The following is a 23801-nucleotide window of genomic DNA, read 5'->3' on the forward strand; positions in this document are numbered from 1 at the left end:
TTTCAGGCGAAATACATCTTGGAGTATGGTTAAATCTTCTCAGGCTAAAAAACGAGGAGTAGCGTTTCAATGAGACACTACCTATCACCCTCGGACAAACTGCAGAGTTTGCAAGAGGCGCTACCTTTTACAAATACTACACCAAGGTCTCCTCTGCTGCCAGAGAAACAGCCTCGACTGTCACGTGCCTCTGCATAAGAGGTGCTCAAAAAAAGTGACGAATGATTTGAGAGGCGGCAATACTATTGAAAGAAAAAAAATAAGTCCAACCAACATGGGTCCAGAACAGCATACTTTTCGAAATAAATACGTTTATAGGAAGGGTTGCGCGACCCTTGGTAGTGAATATTAGCACAGTCGTTGCATTGCCGCTCCGTCAAATGTATTGGTAGCGAATTATTACGGCTTACTCACAGTGCTCTTCTGTGAGTGCTACATTTGCTGGAAGGAACCTCTGGGATCAGTGTGCGATTATTAGCAGCAGCAGAAGGCGTGACTCATTCTCTTATCTGGAGGGGGGGGGGGGGGGGAGTCCATGAACAACTGCTGCACCATATCATCTACAGCACGTTCAGGCAGTAAGGACACAGGATCATTATGGCAGACGACGGTTCTATAAATACCTGTTGCAGAATCCAAGCTTTTATTTACCGACGATGCAGGATTCACAAGAGATGGTGTTACAAATTTTCATAACCAGCATGTATGGCAAATATAAATCCCCAAGCAGTTCAGAAAGCGGAGCATCAACACCGATTCTCAATTAACGTTTGGGCAGGTGTACTTGGTGACAAATTAATAGGGTCATATGTGGTACCACAAAGGTTAAGTGGGGTGCATTATCTGGACTTTCTCATTAATGCATTGCTTATGTTGCTGGAGGCGTGCCATTGTGGTTCATACATGATGGTGCACCAGCACACTTACGCCACAATGTGTGTGAACATCCGATGCGACGTTTCAGGACCACTGGATGGTAGGAGTGGTCCCTTATCTTGGTCTGCTCGTTCCCCAGACCTCGATCACCTTGAGACACTTCCAGGAATCGGTCTACGCCGCGCCAATCATCGATGTGGGGACACTACATGGTCGCATCTTTTTTTACACTGGAGGTCAGAGGTTTGCATTGTCGTGAGTGGGCGCCACGTTGAACATTTCCTGTAAAAACGTGTTTATGGCTTAAATTACGTATTTCTGGCCTCATGTTTATTGGACTTATCTCAAAGAGTATGCATTTCCGGACCCATGTTTATTGGACTTATTTTTCTTGTTTCGATGAGTACTACCACCTCTCAAAATATTCGACACTTTTTTTTGAGCCGTGAAATATACATATGCATCATGCATGAAAATACCATAACATACAAAAAATAAACTAACTACATACTAACAAAACTGTGCAGCTGTTGTAATAATATGTGAATTTCTGTCTTGCTTTATCAGTGAAACTCTTAATGTTATGAAAAAAAAGTAAAGCGTTGTGGCCAAAGAATTCTTCTACTAGGCCAAAATCATAGAAGTGGGAAGAATTCCGACCAGCTTTTTGTTAGAAACAAGTGAAACACCGTACTTCACTTTTTTCCGCCATACTTATAGGGTGTCAAGAAAAGGGCTCCCTGATTTCAAAATTAAATATCTGGAAAACAAAGATCGATAGAGGAATGCAGTAAACGGTATGTTTATTGTGAAGGCTGTAAGAAGTTTATACAGCAGTTTGAAATAATAATTACAAAAGGTGCTAACAGATGGCGCTGTACGCTGTATAGCTCATATCAGCATACATAAGTGAAATAATCGTATGAACATAATCTTTGCAAAAAATCACATCACAATGTTTTCAAAATGTTCACCATTGGCACTACAGAGGAACGAAGAATGAAATTCGCCATCACATTTCGTAGTGTCTCAACCGAAATGAATTCACATGCCACAGAGATCGCCGATTCAAGCTCGTCCAGCGTGGCGGTATGCTTCGGGTAGACCATGTCTTTCACTGTGCCCCACAAAAAAAGTCACAGGGAGTCAAATCCGGCGTATATGGAGACCAATCCATGCCTGCACCAGTGAATTTGGGATATTCCAAAGCAATGACTCGATTCCCGAAGTATTCCTCAAGAAAGCGAAACACTTGTTCGGTCGGGCTCCATCTTGAATAAACCATTCAGTACCTGGTCGATCCTCTAACGCTTGCTGTGTGGCGACAAATTGTTCCAAAATTGCAACGTAACGTGCGCCAGTGGCCGTTTCTCGAATGAAAAAAGGGCCAATAATGCCTCTGCTACATACTGCAGCCCACACAGTAACTTTAGGAGAATACAGGGGTTTTGCTTCACACCAATATAGCTTTTCGGAACCCCAAAATCGCCAGTTGTGCTTATTCACGTGGAAGTGTGCTTCATCTGTAAACCAGATGCAGCCAACATCAAATCCTTCACTATCAATCATTGTGAGCATCTGATTAGCAAAGGCAACCCTTTGTTGCACAGATCGTACTGGTATGACCTGGTGCGTTTGAATTTTGAATGTAAACATGTGTAGGCCCTTTCTCAGTATTTTCTGCGTGCTGGAACGCTTCAAACCAGTATCAGATGCAATTCTACGGACGGATGACACTGTATTTCGCTGAATAATTGCAGAAACTGTGGCGATGTTTTCAGGCGTAACTGCGGTTTTGTTGCGGCCAACGTGCCACACTAAATCATCAGTTACGCTGCTTGTTCGTTGAAATTTTGCGAAGAGCGTACGAATGGTTTTTGCATCGGGTCCTTTTGGAACATTAAATCGTGCTTGAAAACTTCGCCTTGTTGCCGTAGGACTCTCTTCTAACCTGTGGTACTGTAGCACCAGAAAAACGCGTTGTTCAATAGAGTACATGGTTTTAATCTCTTCCCTCGGTACGCTAACCTCCTTTCACGTTTCAATAGTGGAACTGATCGCTCTGGGCTTCGGATCACTACTTATACTAGGCATTACGTATGGCGATTACAGCGACATCTGTTAGCAGCTTTTGTAACTATTATTTCAGACTGCTGTACAAACTTTTTACAGCTTTCACAATAAACATACCGTTTACTGCATTCCTCTATCGATCTTTGTTTTCGAGATATTTAATTTTGAAATTAGGGAATCCTTTTCTGAACACCCTGTAGGCGCCTTGTTTCGCCCTGCTCTTCTAACGTGAGTATCTATATTTATATCAAATTCGTTTTGGCTTAAAAGAAATAGATTGTAATAACTATGTGGAATGCATTTTGCAATTGTTTGCCTGATTAACTCTCATTCTGAAAAAAATAATTTTGTAGTTTTTCATAGACCATAAGGAAACCGTTGGTGGCGCGATGGTGTAACAATCGAACGCATTACGTGTTAATTTCATTATTTGTACACTGTCACTAAACAGAATCTGCCTGAGATCAATTTGCAGATCTATTCATTCAGTTCGTTGAGTGTATTTTTTACGTAAGAATTTTGTTTGGTTGATCGGTTAAGTGACATCGAACCATGACGTAGACAGCTGCTTCAGTTTTCTTGATGTCTCCAGCCTTACAAATAGAAACAGATGGTGAACTGAAATATTACGCTAATGCGAAATTATCCCATTTTAACAGCCAATATTACTGGCTTCTGTCTAAAATTTGGACCAGATTTACCATTATTGAGGGTTTCTCTCTCTCGTCGCGGTATTACGAGGTGCTTTGATAATCACATCCTTTTACGTCGAGGCTTAATGAGAAAACTTCTATCTAGAACATCTCAATTTTTAAAACATAGAAAGACAGAGAGAGAGAGAGAGAGAGAGAGAGAAATGCTTCAGGTCCCAACCAGTAGCAAGGAGGGGGAGTGTGCACATGTCCATAAAGAATCGATGTTCAATCTGTATCCAGATTTTCTGAATGCCCCTTACACAACTAACTCCGTTACATAGATTTGTTATAAATGATGCGTTAGATGGAACGTGTCTCGCCGCATTCTCTATAAGGTTAATCATGACGACTACTAGGATCCAGCGAATTTAATTTTGAAAAGTACTGAATCCTACAGAACATATTAGAGTAGTTACTAAGTCCTCATTATTGTTTTGAAAAATGTTGCTTAATTTATGGTTTGTTTGTAAGCACATGACTGCAGTTCTAAAACAAATGGAAATTCCCTAAAGAAGATGGTGCAGCTCATTCATAAGTGGAGTATTGTGTGGTATCTCGGTTTCCGCATTTGAATGAGAACAACGCTGCAACAATCCATGCTAAGTTGGTGAAAGTGTATGATACGAATGGCGGTTATCGCTGAAACAACTGTTTTTCGGTTAGTTCTTTTGTTTCTCACACCAGTTAACCTGACTGTTAAAACCGTTCAAAACAACGAGTTTCTGAAATAACCGATTTTCGGTTTTTTACTCCTATTACTTCCTGTACTAAATATAGAAATCTAAAAAATACTGAAAAACTTTGACCGTCTTAGTTTAAAGATACCTAGAATCAAGATGTTTAATTAAGTTGGCAAATAAAAGAAAACTTAGTTTCTTCCGAAAAGTGATATGTGGTCGAAGACTACAAAATAATCACCAGTATACTACTGTTTCTAATTTTTTGAAACTATGCTCGAAATTCATAGTCAGTGCTACAGCGTGAAAACTAAGGAAGCAGAACTCTATTTTTCGTATTGATTTGTTCGTTTTCAAGGGCTACAAGCAGATAAAGACATATTACATAGACGCAAGCAGAAGGTCAGCTACTTACTATTTTTATCGTATACTATGAATGAACTGTTGTTAAGTTTCTAATTTATTACTGTTACCGTAATTTCCTTTCTCTTTTATTATTTTACAGAAATGGCAGACAAATCTTTACTCTTTTAAAACAAACGATGCATTGTACTTGATTGCTACGGCACTTCGTAAAAAAAATTCTAGACTATGGTTTGCGCCAATCTGCAATACAATGGATGTGCGGCGACAGCAGCGAGAAACTATCGTATACACCTGGCGGTTCGTTGATGGTTGATTTTAGTGAGGGGACCAATCAGCGAGGTCATCGGTCCATCGGTTTAGGGAAGGATAGAGAGGGAAGTCGGCCGTGCCCTTTCAAAAGAACCACACCCGTATTTGTCTGAAGTGATTTAGGGAAAGCACGGAAAACCTAAATCAGGATGGTCGGACGCAGGTTTCAGCAGTCGACCTCCCGAATGCAAGTCCAGTGTGCTAACCGCCACGCTACCTCGCTCGGTGGATCAGGTGGGGGCACCTCTTGCGTACTACACGTACACGCGTATCTTAAACCATGACAAACGGCAACAGGCATATAATTGCCTCTGCAACGCTGTAACAATTCTTAAGCCATGTGTTTGTTGTTCGTTTTTGTCGGCATTGTTATTAAAATAGCACTGATCGCTTTTCCCATATTCGATAATGACGCAATATTTCAAACCAATGTAAATTTTCCGAATAAAAATTACTCCTTTTTTGCAAAATTTTAGCACTGCTGCTATAGATAATCAACATTTCGATTTCCTTACAGAAAGACACCGATTATTCAAAAATAAAATAGCGACATCGGTTTTAACCGGTGGGTTTCTCCCGTCCCTAGTGCACGGCAACAATGCTCTATCATATGATTCAGTGGTCAGGTGTCACAGACGCTTTCGCTGTGGGTAAACAGGTCTGAATGGGGAATAACGAAGTAGCAGGCAATATCTCAGAAGAACGGAGAATCGTATGACAAATGTAGGACCTTGTGCTCAAAAACCGACGTATCTGATTCACGGCGATAGTTAAATAAGTGAAAATCAATCATGGATCCATTTTTAACGTCTAGCACGACATTTTAAATACCACAAAAGTCGGCACCAACTTGATCTACGTCTACATCTACATCCATATTCCCCAAGCCACCTGACGGTGTGTGGCGGAGGGTACTTTGAGTACCTCTATCGGTTCTCCCTTCCGCGACTGCTCTCCTCCACTATGAAAAAGTCAGACGCTCCTTCTCTTCCCCCATCTCTGAGGTTCCGAAGCTTCGGGCTGAGTCCCACTGGTGGCCACAACCATAGTCCAACTCTCCTTGTTTGGTATTTTTTAAATTTATCACAAGAGACTTCTAATCAAGCTGCGGCCCTATGGGGTATCGTCTCAGTTGTGCGACTGGATTCGTGATTTCCTGTCAGAAAGGTCGCAGTTCGTAATAATAGACGGCAAATCATCGAGTAAAACTGAAGTGATATCAGGTGTTCCCCATGGAAGCGTCTTGGGACCTCTGCTGTTCCTGATCTATATAAATGACCTGGGTGACAATCTGAGCAGTTCTCTTAGGTTGTTCGCAGATGATGCTGTAATTTATCGTCTAGTAAGGTCATCCGAAGACCAGTATCAGTTGCAAAGCGATTTAGAAAAGATTGCTGTATGGTGTGGCAGGTGGCAGTTGACGCTAAATAACGAAAAGTCTGAGGTAATCCACATGAGTTCCAAAAGAAATCCGTTGGAATTCGATTACTCGATAAACAGTACGATTCTCTGGGCTGTCAATTCAACTAAGTACCTGGGTGTTAAAATTACGAACAACGTCAGTTGGAAAGACCACATAGATAATATTGTGGGGAAGGCGAGCCAAAGGTTGCGTTTCATTCGCAGGACACTTAGAAGACGCAACAAGTCCACTAAAGTGAGAGCTCACACTACACTCGTTCGTCTTCTGTTAGAATATTGCTACGCAGTGTGGGATCCTTACCACGTGGGATTGACGGAGGACATCGAAAAGATGCAAAAAAGGGCAGCTCGTTTTGTATTATCACGTAATAGGGGAGAGAGTGTGGCAGATATGATACGCGAGTTCGGATGGAAGTCATTAAAGCAAAGACGTTTTTAGTCGCAGCGAGACGTATTTACGAAATTTCAGTCACCAACTTTCTCTTCCGAATGCGAAATTATTTTGTTGAGCCCACCCTGCATAGGTAGGAATGATCATCAAAATAAAATAAGAGAAATCAGAGCTCGAACAGAAAGGTTTAGGTGTTCATTTTTCCCGCGCGCTGTTCGGGAGTTGAATGGTAGAGAGACAGTATGATTGTGGTTCGATGAACCCTCTGCCAAGCACATAAATGTGAATTGCAGAGTAATCATGTAGATGTAGATGTAGATGTAGATGAGTAGTGGAATGTCATTTCTGGCGATACTAACGTAACGGTAACGCAAGACAGTCGCCGAGCAGAGAAAATCTTCGCAGCGGCCGGGAATCAAACGCACCCCTGCGGTTACCAATCCACCGAGCAGCTAGCGAGGCGGACGAGGCTCCCACCGTGCCGCGCGGCGCCAAAGACCAGTTGCGAGACGTGTTGCTCTCTAAACTTCCTCTGAAACGTTTCTTGGCGTCGCCGACACATTTCTATGCAGTGCTGCACGAGCCAGTATACCAACATGTTAAACAATGGTCGCGAGCCTTGATTTGACCTGAGCGACGAGATTTAATAGTCACTTCTTCTATACCACTATTCACCTCCCTGTAGCAATCCATCTGCTTTCAAAAAGCTTACATTTTCAGTGGAACAAAATAGAATTAATTATTTTCTACAAGGTGGAAAGTATTTAAACCGACAAACTCTGGGACGTTGTAGGAGACATCAAATATTTTTCCCTAACATATTTTTTTCTATGGGGAGTATTTAAACCGGTAGAGGAAGATTTCTCTGGCGGCAAATTAATTAAACCAAAAACCATTTTACAATTTTTTATGACTAAGAGACAACACATTAACACGACCCAATTTCAGTTATAGTAGATTTTCAAAAATGCCTCCATTGACACGTAAACAAAGGTTACATCGTCGGATCATGTTCTGTCTGACTCGGGCAAAAACCCCAGGAGTATCCTAAATCGTTCCTGCTGCTGCTACTATCCGAGCAAACAGATCCTCTTCTGATGCAACAGGAGTTGCGCCGCGCGAGATTAGCCGATCGGTGTAGGGCGCTGCAGTCATGGAATGTGCCGCTGGTCCCGGCGGAGGTTCGAGTACTCCCTCGGGCATGGCTGTGTGTGTTTGTCCTCAGGATGATTTAGGTAAAGTAGCGTGTACGCTTAGGGACTGATGACCTTAGCGGTTAACTCCCATAAGTTTTCACACACATTTGAACATTTGTTTGAGAAGGAGTTGTGTAAACAATGTTGCGCATCTCTCCCCACAGAAAAAAGTCCAGAGGGGACATATCTGGGGATCGAGCAGGCCATGGTACAGGATCACCTCTGCCAATCCACGTTTCTGGGAACGGTCGGTCCAGGAAACGACGCACACGGCGACTGAAATCTGCCGGCGCCCTGTCATGTTCGAACTACATGCGTTGTCTTGTAGGGAGCGGGACGTCTTCCACCAACTCTGGCAATGCTCTGGCGAGAAAACTGTAATAGTGCCTGCCATTTAATGACCTAGGTAGCAGATACGGCCCAATTAAACAGTCCCCAACAACACTGACCCACACATTAGCGAAGAACCGCACTTGATGAGCGCTATTAACTGTGGCATGTGGGTTATCCTCACTCCAAACATGCGAATCGTGCATTTTGAAGACTCCATCACCCCTGAACGTTGCTTCAGAGGTAAACAACACAGAGGATGTAAATGTAGGATGCATTTCACACTGTTCCAGGTACCACTGCGAAAACTGTGCTTTGGGTGCATAATCAACTGGTTCCAGGTTGTGGACATGCTGTAAGTGAAATGGACGTAACAACTGCTCTCTAAGGACTGTTCTTACATTCGTCTGATTCGTCCCCATTTTACGTGCAATTGCACGAGTGCTCATTGAAGGATCCCGCTCCACATGCTGCAAGACAGCTTCCTCAAATTGCAGCGTTCTTACCGTGCGACGGCGTCACTGTCCAGGCAATCTGCTAAATGACCCGGTCTCGCGGAGACGTTGGTACACAGCAGCAAAGGTCGTATGATGCAGGATACGGTGATTAGGATATTGTTGTTGATAAACCCACTGTGCAACTCGTCTGTTGTGGCGCGCTACGTAGTACGCACCAACCATATCAGTGTACAAACTCCAGGTGAATCGCTCCATTAGTAAACAGAGACAATGCACTACTACACTCGAGGACAGCAGTTACCTACAACTGAAGAGCGTAATACACCCTCTAACAACTGAAGATCGTAATACGGCCTCTAACAACAGAAGAGCGTAATACACCCTCTAACAACTGAAGATCGTAATACGGCCTCTAACAAAAGAAGGGCGTAATACTGCCTCCATCGGTTTAAATAATACTCATAGGAAAACATGACATTAGGGAAAAATGTTTGTTTTGATATCCCCTACAGCCTCCCAGAATTTCTCGGTTTAAATACTTTTCACCCTGTATAAACCGCGCTAAGTCCGCCTCGTTGTTACCAAACACTACCAGATGTAGTATGCTCATAGTACAGTCGATGTATTCTTCAAAGATATTGAACTAACGAGCTGCAATGGAAGTAGCGGCGCCAAAGTTAAATAACGAGACACTGTGCGCAAGTCAATGATAAGCGGATTTTATCACTGGCAATGAATAACAGTTGTGAAAGAGAAACGACTGTAAGCAAGGTTTTGTGTTTGACAGTAGTGACAGCTAGGTATTCACACGAAAATGACGAGGTTCCATACGTGAAGTATATATTGTCAGAATCAGGAATAATTACAAAATTTCATTAAATAAAAAGTTTCCACTTTTGGACACTTGATGTTCAGGTCCTCTTATCGGCGGCCCGCATCATAATGCTCTCACACGTTTACCATCGACAGCCGGAGGGTGGCCTTCCGAGGACGGGTGCTGGCAGTCTTATGGGCCATTGAGGCTCTGAACAGTTGCCTGATTCAATATTGTTTCGAGCGAGCAGGTGGCGCTATTCTGTCAACGTCGCTAAAATTTTGTGAATGACGGCCCTGGAACTTAATTTGCTATTTATGGCCACAGAATGCAGAGACAAGGTGAAATTATTGAATCATAGTCATTGAATCATAGAATCATGAAAGAAGGTTGTATACATGGAAGGAGCCTGGAGATGCTAGAAGGTGTCAGATAGATTACATAACGGAGATTTAGGAACCAGGTTTTAAGTTGTAAGACATTTCCAGGGGCAGATGTGGACTCTGATCACAATCTATTGGTCATGAACTGTAGATTGAAACTGAAGAAACTGCAAAAAGGTGGGAATTTAAGGAGATGGGACCTGGATAAACTGAAAGAACCAGAGGTTGTACAGAGTTTCAGGGAGAGCATGAGGGAACAGTTGACAGGAATGGGGGAAAGAAATACAGTAGAAGAAGAATGGGTAGCTTTGAGGGATGATGTAGTGAAGGCAGCTGAGGATCAAGTAGGTAAAAAGACGAGGGCTAGTAGAAATCCTTGAGTAACAGAAGAAGTATTGAATTTAACTGATGAAAGGAGAAAATATAAAAATGCAGTAAATGAAACAGGCAAAAAGTAATACAATTGTCTCAAAAATGAGAACGACAGGAAGTGCAAAATGGCTAGGCAGGGACGGCTAGAAGACAAATGTAAGGATGTAGAGGCTTATCTCACTAGGGATAAGATAGGTACTGCCCACAGGAAAATTAAAGAGACCTTGGAGAAAAGAGAACCACTTGTATGAATATCAAGAGCTCAGATGGAATCCCGGTTCTAAGCAAAGAAGGGAAAGCAGAAAGGTGGAAGGAGTGTATAGAGGGTCTATTCAAGGGCGATGTACTCGAGGACAATATTATAGAAATGGAAGAGGATGTGGATAAAGATGAAATGTTGGCAGGGGTAAAATACAGGAAGCGAAAGACTATTTACAATTTGTACAGAAACCAGATAGTAGTTATAAGAGTGGAGGGGCATGAAAGGGAAGCAGTGGTTGGGAAGGGAGTGAGACAGGGTTGTAGCCTCTCCCCAATGTTGTTCAATCTGTATATTGAGCAAGCAGTAAAAGAAACAAAAGAAAAATTCGGAGTAGGTATTAAAATCCATGGAGAAGAAATAAAAACTTTGAGGTTCGCCGATGACATTGTAATTCTGTCAGAGACAATAAAGGACTTGGAAGAGCAGTTGAACGGAGTGGACAGTGTCTTGAAAGGAGGATATAAGATGAATATCAACAAAAGCAAAACGAGGATAATGGAATGTAGTCGAATTAAGTCAGGTGATGCTGAGGGAATTAGACTAGGAAATGAGACACTTAAAGTAGTAAAAGAGTTTTGCTATTTGGGGAGCAAAATAACTGATGATGGTCGAAGTAGAGAGGATATAAAATGTAGACTGGCAATTACAAGGAAATCGTTAGTGAAGAAGAGAAATTTGTTCACATCGAGTATAGGTTTAAGTGTCAGGAAGTCATTTCTGAAAATATTTGTATGGAGTGTAGCCATGTATCGAAGTGAAACAAGGTCGATAAATAGTTTGGACAAGAAGAGAATAGAAGCTTTCGAAATGTGGTGCTACAGAAGAATGCTGAAGATCAGATGGGTAAACCTCATAACTGAGGAGGAGGTATTCAATAGAATTGGGGAGAAGAGAAGTTTGTGGCACAACTTGACCAGAAGAAGGGATCGGTTGGTAGGACATGTTCTAAGGCATCAAAGGATCACCAATTGGAGGGCAGCGTGGAGGGTAAAAATCGTAGAGGGAGACCAAGAGATGAATACACCAAGCAAATTCGTAAGGATGTAGGTTGCAGTAGGTACTGGGAGATGAAAAAGCTTGTACAGGATAGAGTAGCATGGAGAGCTGCATCAAACCAGTCTCAGGACTGAAGACTACAAAAACAACAACAGTCATTGACACCGGTTGTAGTGTCTTGGAAAGGACAGTTGTGTGTTAAATGTACGAACATTCGTTGCTGTTCGCTGTACTTTAGGGACTAATGTCTCAGATTTGAGTTTGGTTGATCTTTACCTGTGGCTGTCATACATCGCTAAATCTTTCTGTATGTTCATGGGACAGTCACTCTTATTTAGTGGCTTTGACATTGGTTTATAATTTACTAATTTACGGATATCTGAGCTGCCTTTGTGTCATTTAATTTAGTACTCAGGACTAGTGTAATTGATAATTGTTGTAGTGGAACCGTTGTCAGCACTGCTGTTTAAATTTTATTTATACGTTATTTAATGTCGTCAACTTTTATTATCTAAAGAGTTCTAGTATTATTTTTTCCAGTTTAGCTAGGGCCTACATGCTATGGATGTCCATTGACTGTTTGTTTTCTGGGCTTGCAGGTCTCACTTGAGATATTTTTCTTTGGATCATGTGTTAACTACAAATTTCCTGTGTATTATCGTAATGGATAAAATTTCGGACAGTACCTCGTTGAAATTATTTCGGCAGAAGTTCGAAGCAACGCAACGCTTTCGAACGGTAACTTGAAATTTTTTAAATTTCAAATGTTAATGATTCATTGGTGACTTTCTTCTAGCTAATCATATTTGCCCAATTTCAGCTCTAAAAATGAAATTCACGTGATCGTTGCTGAAAATTCTTAATAAATTATCTTTTCTGGTTGGAGTTTTATGTTATGGCGATACGGCAACTTATCACTCCCAGGTCTTCGCTAGCTATATCATTTAAAGCAGTAGTTCATAAAAAGATCATAACCGACGTCAGTGGCAATCGGTTTCAAGTGGCGGTGCATATGAGCCAGTTTCTGAACTAAACCTGCGAAAGGAATTCCATACAATGGACTTTTGGAGTCGGCTGCCTCGTAAAAGACCACCGCTCATAGAGACACATGAAGCTGCACATCTCCAGTAGGCCAAACGATACAAAAACTGCACAGTAGCTGGTTGGAAGCATGTAATGTTATCCCGCGAATCGCGATCTTGCCTCGTTTCAGATGGTGCAAAGTACTGAGCACAACGACCGTCCAATGAGGCTTTTGAGGCGTGGTGTGTGAAGGGTGCAGTTCCAGCCAAGGGAGGTTTTGTGGTGTGTTGGTGGTGTTCCGCCCCATGTCTTGGACGATCTTGGACACACTCGTTCCAGTAACCGTGATCACGTACCGGAAGTTTATTTCAATGCTATTGATGACCATGTGTTGCTCATTCTTCTAGAATGTCGAGTAGCATTAATGTGACTGAGCCGTGGTAAAAATTACTGTTTTGATGAGCGCACCGCAGCGCGTAGTGTGAAGCAGGCGCCCTCCGTTTGTGGCACCGCTGTGGCAATGGCAGCTTTGGTGTCTCCCTTTGGTGGGAAAGGGGAAAGGTTGCCTGTTCACGTGCATTAAAGGGGCGCCATCAGCTCTCCAGTCGGTCAGTCTGGGTCAGTCTCTCGTCCTCAGCTTGCTAGTCTGTCTCTCGTCCGCATTTGTTAGGCAGTTAGTGTCTGCCTGTTGTTCGGAGTGCTAGTATGTCTGTCGTTCGGATCAAACTTTAAAGCCGGCAAAATGAGAGTCTTTCCACTTCGCCAGTAACAGCACTCAGCGAGTGGTCGCCGGCTCGGGGCTTAGTTCCTCCATCAGAGTCTGCGCGTTAGGCCACCAGTGTGCTCGAGTTTGCTCAGGCAATGGTCATTGGCGGTTGGACCGATCGGTTGGTCGGTCGCGCACTTAGACACAAGATGACTTGTCCGACTTGAGCGTCGGCGCATGTGAGTTCACCACGAGAGTCCAGTGGGGCGCGGAGTGTAGCGAGGGGTAGTGACTTCGCCGTCGACACGAGAGCAAGAGGAGTCAACACACGACATCAGTCTGGCCGGTGCAAGCTGCGACGCCGTGAGACGGGAGATCAGCGCGCCTTCCTGCGTTCGTTGAAGCGGCTGGCAGCGGACGGTTCTGGAGAGCGATTTGGGGGTGCTGCGCCAGGTCTTCTTGAGAAATCGCAGTTTATTAGAAGTTAAGTGATTGCTGATATGTTCTTTGATTTACTCTTGTTAAATTCTACTTGTTTTCCTGGTGAGGTCACCAGCCGTTTTGCTTTGGGGTCGTCCCACCATCCTTCTCCGTTTGCCCACCCACGGGAAGGTGGTTCTTTATAAATTGGGTGGTCCGTTTTTCCCTTGTGGAGTAATGGCGCGTTAGAGCAACCTGCGGTTCGGGTTGTTCGGTAATCTTCCTATCAATCTACCGTTAGTATCTGCCTCTTTCATGTTTGTCGGATTTGGTGTGTTAGCGAATTTATTGCTTGGAGTGTGACAGCCTAATACCTGAAATATGTTTTGATCTTTGGAATCTTTGATATTGTTGCCTATGATCTTGAGAGGCGGTATCTGTGTACCGTAGAGCATCTTAACTATTGTTTGGCCAACCTTGTGGAATTGTATTTCATGGGCTTTTATTTAAATGATCATTTTAGTATACAAGGTTGCCACTCTTTCACTATAAGACTTTTCTTAGAAGTTAAACAAGTTGCACCTTCGGTGGCAAGGTTAGTATTTTAATCGTTAGTGTTTTGTACCATTTCCATCCCTCCTACGGGGGGTGCATAGTTTGTGTGCTTGTTTAAATTGTTAAAACTCTTAGTTTAAAGTAATCTGGCATGTTGCAGATTTGCACCAGTGTAGTCTTTCAGAGACTGCTGTGAGCGGTCGTAACTACGGACGTGTCAAAAGGGAGTGGCAAGGTTCTCTGCCTGAAAGCTCATACAGTCAAAACTTGTTTCTTTCTGCCTCTGAATAAATTGTAACTTTGATATTTGGAGGGTGCTTTCTGATTACAATTTTAAATCTGTTTCTTTGAAAAGTGCTTTTAGGCACTATTAAAGTGAATAAACTTCCCATTTGTTAAAGGGAATTTGGTTATGATTTCACCAGTTACTCCCTGGCAACTACTTGCATGCTTACATAGTGTGATTAAGCGTGTTAATGTTCTTGATGAATCGCTAGTAAATAAAATAAATTCTTAAGAATATTCTTCGAAAATAAATCACGGTTCAGTGATCACATGTCACAAGCTTAAATCACCACCTTTCGCAGTGGGGACTTCTGCAATACGTGCAGGAAGAGAGCCAAATAGGTTCTGAAAGGTACGGAAAGGGATGAGGAGCCATGCCGACTCAACTGACGAGGCCCGCTGTGCTGGGTTTCTCAGTTAAGGATCAATGGCGTGAACGGCCTTACTGAGACGGTCCCACATATTCTCGATTGGGTTTAGATCAAGGGAGTCTGGTGGCCAAGTGAGTACGTTAATCTCATCTTGCTCCCCTTCAACTGTGTAAGACACTGCATTGACATGAAACTTCCTGGCAGATTAAAACTGTGTGCCCGACCGAGACTCGAACTCGGGACCTTTGCCTTTCGCGTGCAAGTGCTCTACCATCTGAGCTACCGAAACACGACTCGGTCGGGCACACAGTTTTAATCTGCCAGGAAGTTTCATATCAGCGCACACTCCGCTGCAGAGTGAAAATCTCATTCTGGAAACATCCCCCAGGCTGTGGCTAAGCCATGTCTCCGCAGTATCCTTTCTTTCAGGAGTGCTAGTTCTGCAAGGTTCGCAGGAGAGCTTCTGTAAAGTTTGGAAGGTAGGAGACGAGATACTGGCAGAAGTAAAGCTGTGAGTACCGGGCGTGAGTCGTGCTTCGGTAGCTCAGGTGGTGCCGACACGTTAGCTCAGCGTGTTCGGTCAGAGGGTAAGGTGCCTCTGTAATAAAAAAAAAATAAAAAAAAAAAAAATAAAAAAACTGAGTTAGCAGATCAAGAACGAACTTAAAAATGGATGTCTTACGATGTCCGCCCCGAGCAGATAACTAAAGCGAACATTTTTTTTAAAAAAATGATGGTAGAGCACTTGCCCGCGAAGGGCAAAGGTCCCGAGTTCGAGTCTCAGTCGGGCACACAGTTTTAATCTGCCAGGAAGTTTCATATCAGCCACACTCCGCTGCAAAGTGAAAATCTCATTCTATTGCATTGACCTGCTGGTGGATGCCATCTTTCCGAGCAAAAAAAAAAAAACAAAATGCATGTGGGGACTATTTGGAACAGTGGGTCAAAGTATCAATCTAGGACTCCGCGATTTGGTAGCTCTACAGAATCTGATCAGTGAGTGCCTTCAGCTGGACAGGGCACATCTGAAGAAACTCCCAAGTGAATTTTAGGCCACTATGAAGGCTATAGATGCAGTAGTTACAAGGTATTATAGTGATATCTACTGGAGGGTGGCTGATTTTTCGTCTGACGTGCTTGTGGCAAATTCTTAAGTGACCTGAGTATGTGTGGAGCTTGAATTTTTATTATTTTTTTAATAATATAGCTTTTTGTTTTAACTCCGGATACATTTGTATTCAGATGCTTCTTGCAGACCTTTTGCTTTGTCTGGGGTGCACCTGCTGATTTATCTACCCTGTCATATCAAATGGCTAAAATATAAAGATTCGTGTAACAATAATAGCAGACAGCTGAAAACATAAATTAGCTTCATCCAAAACGTAGGAAACAGAACGTCACAGTATCAACTGCCGGAAGTTGATGCTGAAAAATTTATTTTCCCATTTCTCTCCAGTTCTGTTTCCTCAACTGCAACACCAACTGGACGTTATGGATAATTGTTAAAAAGGTGAAACAAATTAATAATGACAGCTACAGCTCTGGAAACACCAAATCGAAGATACCATGAAGATCAGTGCCTCCGCAACACATGGGTAGTGTACTGTTGGAAAAAGAAGGAAACATCGGAGTAACAATATACAGCAAAATTTTCTGTTTCTATCAAATTTTAGCACCACACCACTCAAATTCTGAGAGTGAAGTTGAAGTCGTCAGAATTGCAACAGATCGGTTAAGCAATAATGTACACATATTCGACAAAGTAGTTAAATTCTGTGATTCCACAGCAGAAATATCGGTAGTTAGCAATACGCAATATCCAATAATCGTTCAAGTTAAAAGACTCCGAAAATTAATTAAATGTCTAACAGAAAAGAACTCTGGGCAAAATATCCGCATAAATCAATGTGAGATGTATGACGAACGTACCACGTAGGACAGCGCGGCGAAATTTGGCGTTAATGGGCTATGCCAGAAGACGACCGATGCGAGTGCCTTTGCTAAGAACACGACATCGCCTACAGCGCCTCTCCTAGGCTCTATGGAAACTGGTGGTTGTTCCATAATGGTGTGGACTATGTTTACTTGGAATGGACTGAATCCTGTGGTCCAACTGAACCGATCATCGACAGGAAATAGTTATATTCAACTACATGGGGACAGTTTGCAACCATTCATGCTCCCGAACAGTGATGCAGTTTTTATGGATGGCAATGGCCCATGTTTCCGAGCCACAATCATTTGTTATTGGTTTGAAGAATATTCTGGACAACTCTTGCGAATGATGGCCACCCGCCGGCCGGGGTGGCCGAGCTGTTCTAGCGCTCTAGTCTGGAACCGCGTGACCGCTACGGTCGCAGGTTCGAATCCTACCTCGGGCATGGATGTGTGTCATGTCTTTAGGTTAGTTAGGTTTAAGTAGCTCTAAGTTCTAGGAGACTGATGACCTCAGCAGTTAAGTCCCATAGCGCACAGAGCCATTCGAACCATTTTTTTGATGGCCAGCCAGGTCGCCCAACATGGGCCATAATCGAGAGTCGAATGAATGTAACTCCATCTTCTGGTGGAGTATGGGACTACGGCTGTTCAATGGTCAATAAAAACAATACCAATCGCCGTTATATAGGTTTATTTCTAGGCAACCATTCATGACGTAGAGTAACATCGAAACTGGTTGCCTAGAAATAAACCCATATAACCGCGATTGGTATTGTTTTTATTGGATAATCGAGAGCCAGCTCGCGCACAAAATCCAGCACCGGCTACATTTTCGTAGTTATGGACTGCTGTAGCGGCAATATTTCGACTTCCATCGATTTGTGGAGTCCACGGCAAGCAGAGTTTCTGCACTACGCCGGAGGTCCAACACGATATCACTAGGTTCCCATGTCTTCTGCCACCTCAGTACATGAACAATACGATTCGAGGAGAGTTAGAAGGATCTAATAAAACTTCATGTGAGGGGAAGATCTGAAAAACCTCAAGGACAACTCGATAGCCGTATTTCGCTTGACTAACGGACAAAACTGTTTGGCTGCAAGTCTTCATAGGCTGTCTCCAGAATGTGTTCTGTGTCCCAAGATAGTTTCGATTACAAACAAAGACTATTTATTAGTCGACCTTGATATTATTGCACTTGAGGGTGAAGGCACTTCGGTCGGCTTATCGTGAATTATTGTCGCGAGGACACGCTGAAACAAACTTGATAGTGTATACATAACTGTCACAGTGCGATGCGTCATCACTGGAAGCAAGAAGGCGAACGACAATGTCTCAAGAACCAGAACATTAAAATGATAATACTAATACAGCTTTCTTAATACATTATTAACAGACTCTGTATGTCCTTCCCCCCCTCCCCCCTCCTGTTCCCATCCTTGTGTCCCTGGGACACTCCAGGTCACATAGATACGCTACAACTTTACTCTTACTTTTGAATATATTATGTAAATTTCTCTCATGCTTAGAGTATCGAGTAACTTACCCTCCGATGATTCATTGTGTCATTTAGATACCAGGACCGCCACGTTTTCCCTTAATATAAGACAGATCTTCTGCAGCTAATCCTGAAATGAACAATAGCATTAATGCTTTGGTAGTTTCACGTTATAACTTTGCACTAGGCCTACATAATACACCAAAAATATTTTACTTTATACATGTTGTTGTTGTTGTTGTTGTGGTCTTCAGTCCTGAGACTGGTTTAGATTAGATTAGAGTAGATTAATACTTGTTCCATAGATCATGAATACGACACTTCGTAATGATGTGGAACATGTCAGGTTAATGAAAGATGTCTGTACAAGATATTACATTACACAAAATATTGCATGACACTAATGCTTAAGTTAGTTTTTTCCCTCCCTTAATTTATATCTTAAAATTCAGTCAATGATTAGAAGGAGTTGTCACCTAGAAATTCTTTTAATTTATTTTTAAATGTTGGTTGACTATCTGTCAGGCTTTTGATGCTGTTTGGTAGGTGACCAAAGACTTTTGTGGCAGCATAATTTACCCCTTTCTGTGCCAAAGTCAGATTTAACCCTGCATAGTGAAGATCATCCTTTCTCCTGGTGTTATAGGTATGCACACTGCTATTACTTTTGAACTGGGCTGGATTATTAACAACAAATTTCATAAGTGAATATATATACTGTGAGGTTACTGTGAGGATCCCTAGATCCTTAAATAGATGTCTGCAAGATGACTGTGGATTGACTCCAGCAATTATTCTGATTACACGTTTTTGAGCAAATGAATACTTTTCTACTCAACGATGAATTACCCCAGAATATGGTACCATACGAAAGCAGTGAATGAAAGTAGGCATAGTAAGCTAATTTACTGAGATTCTTATCACCAACTTTGCAATAACCCTAATAGCATACATAGCCGAACTCAGACGTTTCAGCAGACCATCAATGTGTTGCTTCCAGTTTAACCTCTCATCAATGGACACACCTAAAAATTTTGAAAATTCTGCCTTAGCTACAAACTTCTGTTCAAAGTCTATATTTATTACTGGAGTTGTGCCATTTACTGTACGGAACTGTATATACTGTGTTTTATCAAAATTTAAAGAGAGTCCGTTTGCTGAGAACCACTTAATAATTTTGTGAAAAACATCATTTACCATTACATCACTTAGTTCTTGGTTTTTGGATGTTATTACTATACTTGTATCATCAGCAAAAAGAACTAACTTTGCATCCTCATCAATATGGAATGGTAAGTCATTAATGTATATCAAGAACAGTTAAGGACCTAAGACCGAACCCTGGGGGACCCCGTGCTTGATAGCCCCCCAGTTTGAGGTATCAGCTGTTGTATTAACATTACATGAACCACTTATTTCAACTTTCTGCATTCTTCCAATTAAGTATGAATTAAACCATTTGTGCACTGCCCCCCTCAAACCATAATGATTTAGCTTATCTAAAAGAATTCCATGATTTACACAGTCAAAGGCCTTTGAGAGATCACAAAAAATACCAATGGGTGATGTCCGGTTATTCAGAGCATTTAATATTTGATCAGTGAAAGCGTATATAGCATTTTCTGTTGAAAAGCCTTTCTGAAAACCAAACTGGCATTTTGTTAATACTTTATTTTTACATATATGGGAGGCTACTCTTGAATACATTACTTTCTCAAAATTTTTTGATAGAGCTGTCAGAAGAGAGATTGGGCGATAGTTGTTGACATCCGACGCATCCCCCTTTTTATGCAATGGTTTTACAATGGCATATTTCAGTCTATCGGGGAAAACACCCTGCTCCAAAGAGGTATTACATACGTGGCTGAGAATCCTACTTATCTGTGGGGAACAAGCTTTAAGTATCTTGCTGGAAATGCCATCAATTCCGTAAGAGGTTTTATTTTTCAGTGAGTTTATTATTTTACTGATTTCAGAGGGAGAGGTTCGTGGAAATACAGTTGTTTCAAACTGCACAGGTATGGCCTCTTCTATTAGAAGCCTTGCCTCTTCTAGTGAAGATCTAGATCCTACTTTCTCCAGAACATTTAAAAAATGATTATTGAAAATATTTCCAATTTCAGATTGTTTGTTAGTACACTTGTCATTCAGTTTTATGGCACTAAAGTCTTCCTGTGCTCTTGGTTGCCCTGTTTCCCTTTCAATAATATTCCAAATTGCTTTAATTTTATTATCAGAGTTACTGATCTCAGACATGATACACATGCTTCTGGACTTTTTAATAACTTTTCTTAGTACTGCACAATAGTTTTTATAATATTGAACAATTTTGGGGTCAGTACTCCCTCTTGCTGATAGATACAGTTCTCTTTTACGGTTGCAAGATATTCTTATTCCTTTAGTTAGCCAAGGTTTTTTATATGTTTTCTTGGAATTATGTTTCACTGTTTTCTTGGGAAAACAATTTTCAAATACCCTTAAAAATGTATCGTGAAATAATTTATATTTCAAGTTTGCATCGGGTTCCATATACACTTCATCCCAGTCTAGCTCCTTTAGGCTTTCCCTAAAGTTTGCAGTATTTATATTGTAAATTGAACGCACTGCTTTGAAATTCTGATTTGATATACTGCATGGAGCTATGCCATGTACTGTAACCAGCTGTGCACCATGATCTGAAAGACCATTCTCAACAGGATAAGCATTTATGTCCTTAAACTTATCTTGGTCTACAAAAAAGTTATCTATCAATGTCCTGCTGTTCTTTGTTATTCGAATAGGAAAATCAATGACGGAGCTCAAATTGAAAGAACTGAGTAATACTACAAGGTCATTCTTCCTGTCACACTCTTTCAGGGAATCAACATTGCAATCCCCACAAATGATAATTTGCTTCCCCCTGTCTGACAGATAGCACAACAAAGCATCCAAGTTTTCTAGAAATAGCTGGAACTTCCCTGAGGGGGACCTATACACTGTTACAATTATGAAAGTGCCATCATTTAGTTTTAGTTCAGTGGCACATGCTTCCATATTTTGCTCTACACAAAATTTTTTAGTTTCTAAATGTTTTGCGCTGTGGAAGCTTTTGACATATATGGCAACTCCTCCTCTCATCATATTATCTCTACTTACATGTGCAGCTAATTTGTACCCATTGATGCTAACCTTTTGCATATCAGTGACAATGTGATGCTCGGACAGGCATAGTACATCTATTACATTCTCAGTTTCTATATCTTCTAAACAAAGCAGAAGCTCATCAATTTTATTCTTCAATCCCCCGATATTTTGATGAAATATACTAACATTTTTCATTTTACTTTTGTGAGTATCTTGAACTTTTTTAACATCTTTAGTGCTTTGCTGGCTGAGTTTCCCATTGGACACTGATCTTACACTAAAAAAGAGTTACCACCATGAGATGTAGTTCCTCCCCCCTTTAAATTTCCTGCTATCAGCCCAGCCAGTTTACCCTTCCCCTTCTTGTTGAGGTGTAGGCCATGTCTAGTATTGTCCCACCTACAGAGTGAATCAACAGGAACCACACCAATGTGTGACCCCGCATCAGATCCAAGTAGCCGTTCCAACTCCAAATTAACTCTCCTGACAGAAGAGCTCAAATGAGGCCGGTCGTGGCGCTCCAGAACCGACACAAACCCAACACTGGTATTACTCGATGCCGATGCAATATTTGCCAGGCCACACTCTATGCTGTACCCCGGATCTCTGTCAATACTGTTGCACGGCCCACCCACAATAACCATGGTATCTTCCTTAGTAAAGTCTCTACATAGTGAACCTAAATCCTCTGTAACCTGCCCCAGTCCAGCACTAGGTTTGAAAAAACTTGTGACCTGGTATTCTGACCCTAATTAATCCTGCAGAAGTTGGCCCACACCCCTAGCATGCGAACTACCTAGCAACAAGACTTTCTTTCTCTTTGCACACTTCCCTACCTTCTTATTCAATTTGCTGCTGAAAGCTTGTTGAGCCCTGTCTACATCTACTTCTGTGAGAGGCTCATCAGTTTTCAACTGAGGCAACAGATCAAACCTATTATTTTGATGCAGCTCTCCATACTCCTCTATCTAATGCAAGCTTCTTCATCTCCCAGTACATACTGCAACCTACATCCTTCTGAATCTGCTTAGTGTAGTCATCTCTTGGTCTCCCTCTACGATTTTTACCCTCCACGCTGCCCTCCAATACTAAATTGGTGATCCCTTGATGCCTCAGAACATGTCCTACCAACCGATCCCTTCTTCTGGTCAAGTTGTGCCACAAACTTCTCTTCTCCCCAATCCTATTCAATACTTCCTCATTAGTTATGTGATCTACCCATCTAATCTTCAGTAACTTTATACATAAAAACAACATAAGCTAGTGGATTAGACGAAATCTGGTTGCGACAAAAGACGTGAAAGAAAAGCTTTTATTCATATCGTTACTCTGCCTTTCTCCAAGAAAAAAAACTGACAAAATCACAACTGCACGTCAGTCAGTAAGGCGGTCATCAGTACATGAAAGTCATAAGCCTAGCCTACCATCATGTAAGCAATAGAAGTCAATGTAGCTGTTTTTCTATGAAGAGTAACGTAAATCATAGATTAAAATTTTGTCTGCTGTTAGTGCATCTATATTTTATTTATAAATAGTAGGTTTAACTTAGCACGAAAAACTATCCACCAGATTACACTTTTTATTGACAGTTTGTTTCAAAATATTCACAATATTCTAACTCGTACTGACAGATTTAGAAAAAATATTGCTGCTTATGATTTTGTTGTGTACAGATTATTTTCAGTAAAAAACAAATGAAACTAATTATCTTGCCTTTGTTTAGTTCATATCTCGGCTATCATTGGGATGTTAAAAAAAATTACCTTGTGAAAACAATTCGTTACAGGTCTTGCATTACAGATTTCAGAGTCGTAGTGAAAGCTAGAAAAGAGTTTTAGCTTTCGCTAAGTAGCTCTGTACACCATCAGCCACATTACACAAAGATAGTATCCGTTCTTTCGGACATGCAGCTCTCTAGAATGAAATGATAATTAAATCAAGACCCTACGCTGTCGACAGGCGTTGATATAGATCAATGGGGACAGTTGAAAATGTGTGCCCCGACCGGGACTCGAACCCGGGATCTCCTGCTTACATGGCAGACGCTCCATCCATCTGAGCACCGACGGCACAAAGGTTAGTGCGACTGCAGGGGCTCATCCCTTGCACGGTTCCCGTGAGACCCACATTCCCAACTTAATGTCCACACACTACATTTGTAGTTCCCCTGGCCACTATACTCATTACTCGCGGCAGTCAATTGTAAGTAGGCTGTTTAGGTTTTTTTATTAGTAAAGACGCCGCCACGTAGCGCTCTGTATA

General features: G+C 41.8%; 1 protein-coding gene across 1 annotated transcript in view; it reads right to left on the minus strand.

Annotated features, from left to right (window-relative positions):
- Window positions 1-23801, minus strand: part of LOC126267817 (venom allergen 5-like) — a 185550-nt gene that overhangs the window by 56174 nt on the left and 105575 nt on the right. The window lies entirely within an intron of this gene.

The sequence above is a fragment of the Schistocerca gregaria genome, chromosome 4, assembly GCF_023897955.1.
Source record: "Schistocerca gregaria isolate iqSchGreg1 chromosome 4, iqSchGreg1.2, whole genome shotgun sequence".
In the NCBI taxonomy this organism is placed as follows: Eukaryota; Metazoa; Arthropoda; class Insecta; order Orthoptera; family Acrididae; genus Schistocerca; species Schistocerca gregaria.